This window comes from Vigna radiata, unplaced genomic scaffold (assembly GCF_000741045.1).
Source record: "Vigna radiata var. radiata cultivar VC1973A unplaced genomic scaffold, Vradiata_ver6 scaffold_95, whole genome shotgun sequence".
Taxonomy (NCBI): Eukaryota; Viridiplantae; Streptophyta; class Magnoliopsida; order Fabales; family Fabaceae; genus Vigna; species Vigna radiata.
The window spans coordinates 835,390-844,672 of record NW_014543114.1 but is presented as its reverse complement, the minus strand read 5'-3'; positions in this window follow the sequence as shown (position 1 = coordinate 844,672).

Here is a 9,283-nt window from a genome sequence, read left to right as displayed (position 1 = left end):
ACATACTACCCTTGAATATTAGTTTGATTGATTGTTATGCGACTTTCTTAGCCTCCCCTTAACCCGATCCCTCGGCGAAAAGGCCTAATATTAACTACTNGCTTGCTATCCCTAGCCTCCCCTAGTAATTAATATCGCATTATAAACAGAAGTTAGCGCAATTGATCGTCTTACCCCTATCCCTAAGTGATATTGCAAAATCAAGAGATTACTCACCAGTTCATGTCATTACTGTACGTCCCCATATCAATAAAGNCAAACATCAATATACCGAATGAGTTAAACGATAAAGGCTTTAAGCACAGATGATAACCCAACAATTAACAATCAAAACATATGGAGACCATATAAATAATCAAGAGATTCAATAAGAGAGAGTATCAAAAGATTACATTGTTTCCCCCAACAACAATAGGGTTTAGTCAACCATAGTCATGGTGAAACGAGATGAAAAATGGAAGAAGAATGGAAAAGAAAACCCTAGAAAAGATGAAAAGGAGCCTAAGCATCCAAGAGATCCTCTCCAGAGAGCAAAATTAGGTCTGGCCGTTCTTCCCTGTCAAAAGAATAATTCTGAAATCGCAATAGGGGTATATATAGGTGAGGAGCGCGTCAGAAAATTGGCCCAAGTCCAGCGAGCCATCGCCGGGCGGTTTAAGTGTGTCGCCCGGCGGTTTGCCACAAATCGCCCTACCGCCCAGCGGCAATCGCCAGGCGGTTTCCCTCAGGTCCGCCCAGCGTCGATCGCCATGCCTTCTCCTCGTCCTGGACTGCCGGGCGCTGCGTCGACTCTTTAAATTTCATTTTTCTGCTCTTTTCTTGAGTCAACGACCTGTATCTTCAACTCCATTCTTTACTTTTCTCAAATTAGCTACAAAACAATGCAAAACAAGCATAAAATCGCTAAAAACAACTTTTGACTCTCTCGAGACTCATTTATTGAGTTTTGCTTGATTCTAAGCTCATTCCGAGTAGTAAAGGGTGTAATTTGGTCCCAATTGACATATGAAAATAACTGCTTTTGAACCTTCATCAGAAATCAAACGTCAATCGTTTCAGGTTCCTAGACGTCGGATCCCCTCGAAACCGACGTCTAAGGGGTATTCAAAAGTCATTTTTAATGTTAACTTGAACGTCATATTAGTTAGATAGCCGACGTCTATGTGACTATAGACGTTTGTTTCCTGATCAACCGACGCTTCATTTCATTTTAAATAAACCGCAGACTCTTCGCGGCATTCAGTTTCTGATATCGCGTCTTCCTCTTCTCCTTTTTCTCGCTTACGACACCTCTTCTTTTTATCTCTTGCGACATTGCATTGTTGTTTCTGATAACGTCATTGTCTTCCTCCTCTCCTTTTTCTTTCTTGCGGCATTGCATTCCAGGTGCGTGGTTTTTATTGTTACCGTTTAATCTTTGTCAGTCTTTCATCGATTATATCTTCTGGTTCAACTGATTAAAATTTGCTTTCTTTGTGTTGTGTTTTAGTGCAGTTTTGTTCCTTTCTTGGGATAACGTAGTAACACATTCTCCATTTGCTAGCTGCTTCCCAGAAATAGCGGCGTCTTTTGAATTTCTTTTGATCGTTTCAACCCAAAAACGACCCTTGGTCGTTTTCTAGTTTTTGTTTCACCGTGATTTTTCCCTCTTGCGGATTAAAAATGGAACTAAGCAACCACCCAGGTTCGGTTTTGGGTTGAAGGGACCATAAGAAATTCGAAAGACGAAAGCTTTTCTTTTGGAGGAAACTAGCAAAAGGAGATTGTGCTACTAGGTTATCCAAAGACGGGAACAAAACTGCACTAAAACACAACCATTGTATTAGACGTCGGTTTATGCAAAAACCGACGTTTATATGTGCCTTTAGACGTCGATCATTGTCATGTTCGAAGTCTTTATGTGTTCTTAAATGTCGGATATAGCAATAACCGACGTCTAATTAGTGCCTTTAGACATCCATTCAAACCAGTCCTAACGTTTATTTACGTCGTTCATGGTCAATAACTGATGTCACTATAGATGTCTGTGGTTAGGATGTTTGACGTCCCATTGACGTCACCGGTTTAGACGTCGATTTATGAATAGACGTTAAAAGCCCAAAATAACCGACGTTAATCAGCGTTTTTGCACTAGTGAATCTTTTATAACTAGGATTACTTTCATACCTACATCACAACCTTAACTTTTGTTTAAAGTTATTCGAGGTTTGTTTTATAATAATTAGTAGGAAATTTTTCATCAAATCTTTACTAAGATTTTTTTACAATGTTAGCAAGAAATATTTGTTAGAAATTTTATGATTGACAGATTAACAATGAAAAATAAACTCTTTAATCAAAGTAGTTCCAAATACCCTTAGAACATTAAAGCAGAAGTTGATGGAAAATAAAATAAAATGCTCTAGCTAGGACAAGCCAAATCTAGAAGCAAATCAAGCCATAAGATAATGGATGAAGATTGCGGAATTTGGTGGTGGTGAAAGGTGTTGATAGCTCATGGTTTTGATGAGTTTGAATGGTGTAGAAGCTCAAAGCCTCTAGGAGATATGGTGGTGGTGATGTAGTGTTTGGTGGCTCCAAGAGAGGTTAGGCCAACTCAAGGAGGAAGGTGACTAGAGGGGCCTCATGGGTTGCTCTAGTCTTGATCTAAGATGAGTAGTATGGCCAAAAATGGGCAGCATAACATTACTCAAAATCAAAGATGAAATACAAGGGTGGACATACCTCTATTTATAGGCCAAGGGTGTCTCCTTCTAACCCTAAAAGCATGATCTCCCACCTTTGCTCTCATTGGCCAAAAAATGGGGCCTTCTAACCTCCAATGATGGGAGGACATGTGGCCACTCACAAAACACAATCCTCTCCGTTCCTAGAGTGCCATGTGGCCACTACTAAAAGCAAAAACTCTCCACTCCTAAGGTGCCATGTGGCTACCATTAAAAAGTAAATCCTCTCCAATGGAAGCATGACACATGGCACACACTTTCCATTTGGTTTGGATGTCTAACTTTAAGGAAAATCCTATGCTACTTAGGCCTTAATACAAGCCTTAAACAAACCTACACTACATGGCCTAAATTCCTACACTACTCTTCAATCCATGCTTCATGATGGCTCCAAGGTGGTCCTCAAAGTAAAGTTGACACCATCTTCAAGGATGACTTTAACTCTCTTGAAAGTGCTTAACCATGGCTAAGGGATTTTCCATCAGAAGTGTACGTGAATTAGACATTGGGAACAATGAATAAATAACCTGAGTTGATCTTTGATCTTCCCTTTGTAGAGCACCTTAGGTTCCCTCTGGATTTTCTCTTTCGATAGGGATAAAGAGAAAGAAATAGGAATGATACAATGTGCTCACAGATGGGGACCATGACCCTTTAAGTAACCTTTGACAGTTACTTTTCTTTAGTTTCAATAATTANAATTTGGCCCCTTCAACAAATTAAAATTATTGTTGGTCTCTACAAAATATACCTTTCATGACAAATATTACCCTTTAGCCATATTTATTTTAATTAGATCACTTTATAAAGTTGGCTAATAAAATATAATGGCCCTAACATATTTAATGATTACTTATATATATACAAGTGACCCAAATTGCTAACAATCTCCCACTGGTCACAAATATATATATCCATATAAATCTTTATAAATGTGTTAGACTTTATGAGCTCAAAAGTGTCATTATATACCTTGAGCATATCCTAAATCTCATCCATCGATTATACCTGCATGTAGAACAAAAGTAGTTTGAAGTGCAACAATCACAACCAAACCAACAATGATCACTAATGTTGACAAAACCAAATAACATGGATACATCATGAAATATGTAGCATTAAAAGTTACGTGAAGGTGATCTGTACACGTCTATTTTCAACTGGTCCTTACTTTATCTCAATGAGATCAATACAATAACCTTAATGTACAAACTGTAATTTCTGAATAATAAACCAAAATATATGCATACATGAAAACCAAACATAGAATACAAACACACAAAATGACTAACTCCCATTAAACCAAAGATTCCTCAAACTATAAAACACTCATATAAGCAATATGCTCATGAAAGACCTTGGGTGTAATAGCCTTATTATGAGGATACATCATCAAGGAGTTTGTCCCTAAGTGTTCTATGGAAATCCATCCATTTTGTACTCTTTCTTTAATAACTGATTTAATGTCACAGTATGGCCTAAGTGGTCTTTCAATTCCTTTCATAATACGCAGCCCTGTGACAAAAATCAGCCATATACCCTAATTTGATGCCTTATAAGATGCTACAAATTTTGCAATCATAGTGGATAAAGCCATAAGGATTTGCTTGGTACTGGACCAAGAAACCACACCACCAGCTAGCATGAAAATGTAACCTGAAGTAGATCTTAAACTATCTTGGCATCCTTCAAAATTGTCAGAATACTTGATGATCTCTTACTGGTCTGACCTTCTATATGTGAGCTTATAAACCTTTGTTCTCTTGAAAACAAAAATCTCATAACTTTATTGGCTATTTTCCAAAGATCCATTCATGAATAGCTTAAATATCTGCCTAAAACCCCAACTGTGTATGCTATATCCGGATGAATACATACTTAGACATACATCAGAGACTCCTTACTGCTGAAACATAATGAATCTTCTACATTTCTTGAATTTCTAAATTTCCTTTCGGGCATTGATTGAGACAAAACTCATCTTCCTTAGCAACTGGAGAATCCACTAATTTATTATCCTTCACGATAAATGCATTATGGATGTCATCAACATACAAACCCTCACCTTTTGAGTATAGTCCTTCATCACAAGACAAACTTTATAACTCTCCATAAACCATTAGAATCCCTTTTTGGTCTTAAGTATTCACTTATTCCAATGGGTTTCATACCTTCTGGTAACAGGACAAGTTCTTAAACCTTATTGTCTTGCATAGATTTATACTCCTCGTGAAGCACATGTTTATGAGGATCTTGAGTTTGTTCTTATAGAGGTTCTAAACTTACTAGAGGTTTTGAACTTTACGAATCAGATTACTTCCAACGATTCTTCCTCTAAACTTTATTCTTCCCCCCAAACTCAATATCCTCAAAGAATTATGCTTAATATCATGTAATTCCATAATTAAGGATTCATAATAGGAAGTCACTGTATGAAGAATATATAGATTATTATTTGCCAAAAGTAAATCGGTTTCAACAAAACTTGAATAAAAAAAATTGAATTCATTATTTCCAAACTAATATAAATAACAAAATTTGTCCAAATAAATAAATGAAATCGAATTCCACCAAAATGACGATACAATGAAATGTCATTCAAAACCAAAATTTACAAAACCAGCTTAGGCAACCCTTTCTATGCACGCCAAGCATGATATTTTGTGCATTCCTTCTTCATGTGTCCAACTTTATTGCAAAAGAAAAATTTATTAAACTGATTTTGTTTCTTTTGTAATGGACCTTTAAAGGCATGGCCATTAGGATTCTCAATTTTCTTTCTTTTGCCCTTGTCATTAGAGGTACTGGTTAAGTGTCTTTAGCCCTTTCTTGCTTTAATCCCGCCTCTTCTTGAACACAATATGAAATGAGCTCATTAAGAGACCATTTCTCCTTCTGACAGTTATAGGAAATCTTAAATTGTCCAAACTGTATAGGAAAAGAGTTTAGAATAAAATGTACAAGTAAGTCCTCTTGCAACTCAAGTTTCAACGCCTTAAGTTTTGAAGCAATGTTTGACATTTCCATAATGTACTCTCTCACATTTCCATTGCCTTGATACCTCATGGAAGCCAAACTTTGAAGAAATGCATTTGCTTCCGCCTTTTCGCTTTTCAAAAAGCGTTTTTCAATCTCAGTAAGGAAATCTTTAGCACTTTGTAATTTCTTCAAATATAGTACCTCTATAGACCTCTGGAACGTCACGCTTAATGACCATCAAACAAATGCGATTTGAGTGATTGATGGATGTCGCGGCCCATACAAAATTTAATGAGCATAAAAGAAATGCAGTATAGACTAGGAAGTGACTCCTAGGTCGTCTCTCAAGGACCAAACCGTGGTTCGAGAATCAGGTCAAACACGAAGTAGGGGGGGTTGTGAAAGGTTTGTGAATGCAAATGAACTAAATTGAAACACGGATACAAACAGAAATGAAAAACAAAATCAAATACAGAATAAAAACGGTTGGTCATTAATTTAATTACTATGCTTCCAATCACAGATTAACGACAAGTACACACTACTCTAATCCAAATCCGACACGAATCACCCAACGAGGTGAAGGATAATTCGGTCTTCAAAATTACAGACTAAGCGAATGCAATGCACAAATTTAATCAGTCATCCACCATACAGTCTAATCAACTAAGCAAAGAATAAACACCGATTAAGCAACTACGCGTATACCTAATCGCAGGCAGACAACAGATTAAATATAGAGCAGAATCAAAGCAGTAGTATAGTAATTAAAGTTCAAAAGTCTCAGGGAAGCAAAGTAATTTTGTTAATGACCAACCCGACTATCCTAAGTTGACATCGCAATTAAATTAACACGACCAAACACATTAGACAACATAGTGAACAGAAACATTAAACCGGACAATGTAATAAATAAATATCCAAACATAATTAAGGCAATTAAAATACAACACTTGAATTAAAAAGTAAAATGCATATTATATTTAAAAAAAAAAATAAAGCTGAATGATAAACATCGAAACACGCTAAAAGGACTAAAATGAGATCCACCAGAATTTGCATAAATGGACATTGAAATCCATGAGTGATAAATTAGAAAAATAACTTTGGTTATTCAAAATGAGGATTGTAAAAAGAAATATTAAACCTCGGATAAGCATTAAGAATAAAAAAAAAAAAAAACTTTTGGGAACTCTCCCATTCACGGTAACTTGCATATTATTTTTAATTGAAATATAAGTCACCTTCTTTCTCCATTCCAACAACATGAATATAAAGAAAAGGATTTAGACCTCCACATGTGCACAGCTTGCACCTCCAAAAGAAAGTCACCATTTTGCATTTTTTTAAAAAGAAACAAATATAAAAATCATCAACGTCTCTTATTCTTTTTAAAAAAAAAAACCGTGACAGATCTTGATTCATTCCAGCACCGTTACTTCTAGCTAAGGTAGGAACTAAGAAAGAAAAGTGTGGCAACGAATAAAGATTGAAAGCAGCGTCCATAAAAAAAATTGAAATCAATTGCTGAAATTAAAATCAACCAAAAACTAATAGTAGAACCATGCTTCAAAGAAAAGAGCAAATTCCTTCAGAAAACGTTGCAGGCCCCCCCAAAATATATTCTTCCGAGAATGTAAATATGAGAGTGACGGCTGGTTGGGAATGTGTGAATCCCTAGGGCCATGTGTCCTCTTTTAAGGTTGGGTGGGGTCCACCCAAAAACCCTAAAATTGTCAAGTGTCCTACAACTATTTGGGCCCATCATGTTTTTTGTCAAAAATTGGCCCAATGTGCACAAGCTTGTCCAAAAAGTTTAAACAATTAAATTACAATATAACTAAAAATTTAAAATGTCTAATTTAAGAGTCTTTAATTTATTGTCTCCTCCAAATGTCCCAAATTGTGTTTCCAAAATTTTCCCTGAAAATAATAATGCAAATAATTAGCTTAGAAAATTCAAATTAATTAAAATTATAATTTCCGGTCAAATTAAGCATAATTAGGAAAAACGGGAAAATACCAGACAATTAAGCACAATTCCTTGATTAATTATAGCACAATAAACTAAGTGAAATCAATAAAATATCGACTCATCAGTGATCCCACTTCTCATATCCTCTCCTCTCTTCAGAGGTACTTGAGTCCTTAAGAGAAGGAGGTTTCTCAATCCTTAACGCGAGGTCGAGATCCATGCAGCCAAGAATTGTCTCTATGTTGTCTTTCCAATCCTTAAAATTTCTACCGTTGAGGACCGGAATAGAATTTAAGTTGGCAAATATTGAAGCCATCGAAACTATATTTTATACAAGAGAAACAAAGGAATTAAGCTCACATCGTAAAATCAATAATTATATAAATAATTCAAATAATAGTTTATCCCATCTCAAGACACCCCTCATCAATATCAAGTCTTTGGACAGTAATATTAACTGCTAGAGGCATCTTGGTGTAATGATCAACACTAATAATAAGAACATGTCTAATAAAAAACCTATCTTTGGATTGATTTTATTGTTGAAACGTAAAAGACCTTATAATTATCACATGTTACCATCACAGGTCACCATCACCATCGTCGTTGTTGCCACTGTTGCGCGAACAACCTGTGTGCTACCGTGAAACTCCATTAGGTCATCGTGAAACTCCACTGTTACGCCTCTTTGCCATCCAACGTTGTGCCATCGTGAGTTGAAGACGAAGGTAGAGAGCAAAGCAGAAAAAATGAAACGCGAGAAAGCCTTGGTGAGACCTGATGTGCGAATTGCCACTGAACCAGGAAGAGGAAGAAGCCTCTGAAGGTGAATCCTCCATGGTGGCATAGAGAAGAAAGAGAGCAAACAGTAGGGTTTCAATTTGGGGGTTTCCCAAATTAGGGTTTCAAATATAAGAGAATACCAATCGAAGGAAATTCTATTATCATAATCCAAAACGCATTCATGGACCAAGAATTTAATACAGATTATAAACCATTAAATGAAAAACCTCCAAAATTTATAATCAAAATTTCTCATAAAATTGGAAAGATCGAAAAATCAAAAGTTTATGCTAATTAATCACTAACATGCACTAATTGTTAGAAATTTTATGATTGACAGATTAACAATGAACCCTTTAATCAAAGCAGTTCCCAATACCCTTAGAACATTAAAGCGGAAGCGTACTTGAATTAGACATTGGGAACAATGAATCAATAACTTGAGTTAGTCTTCGATCTTCCCTCTTTAGAGCATCTTAGGTTCCCTCTGTAGATTTTCTCTTCTGATGGGGATAAAGAGAAAGAAACAGGAATGATACAATGTGCTCACAGATGGGGACCATGACCCTTTAAGTAACCTTTGACAGTTATTTTTCTTTAGTTTCAATAATTATAATTTGGCCCCTTTAACAAATTAAAGTTATTGGTGGTCTTTACACACTATACCTTTCATGACAAATATACCCTTAGCCATATTTATCTTAATTAAATCACTTTATAAAGTTGGCTAATAAAATATAATAACCCTAACAAATTTAATAATTACTTATATATATATATATATATATATATATATATATATATATATATATATATATAT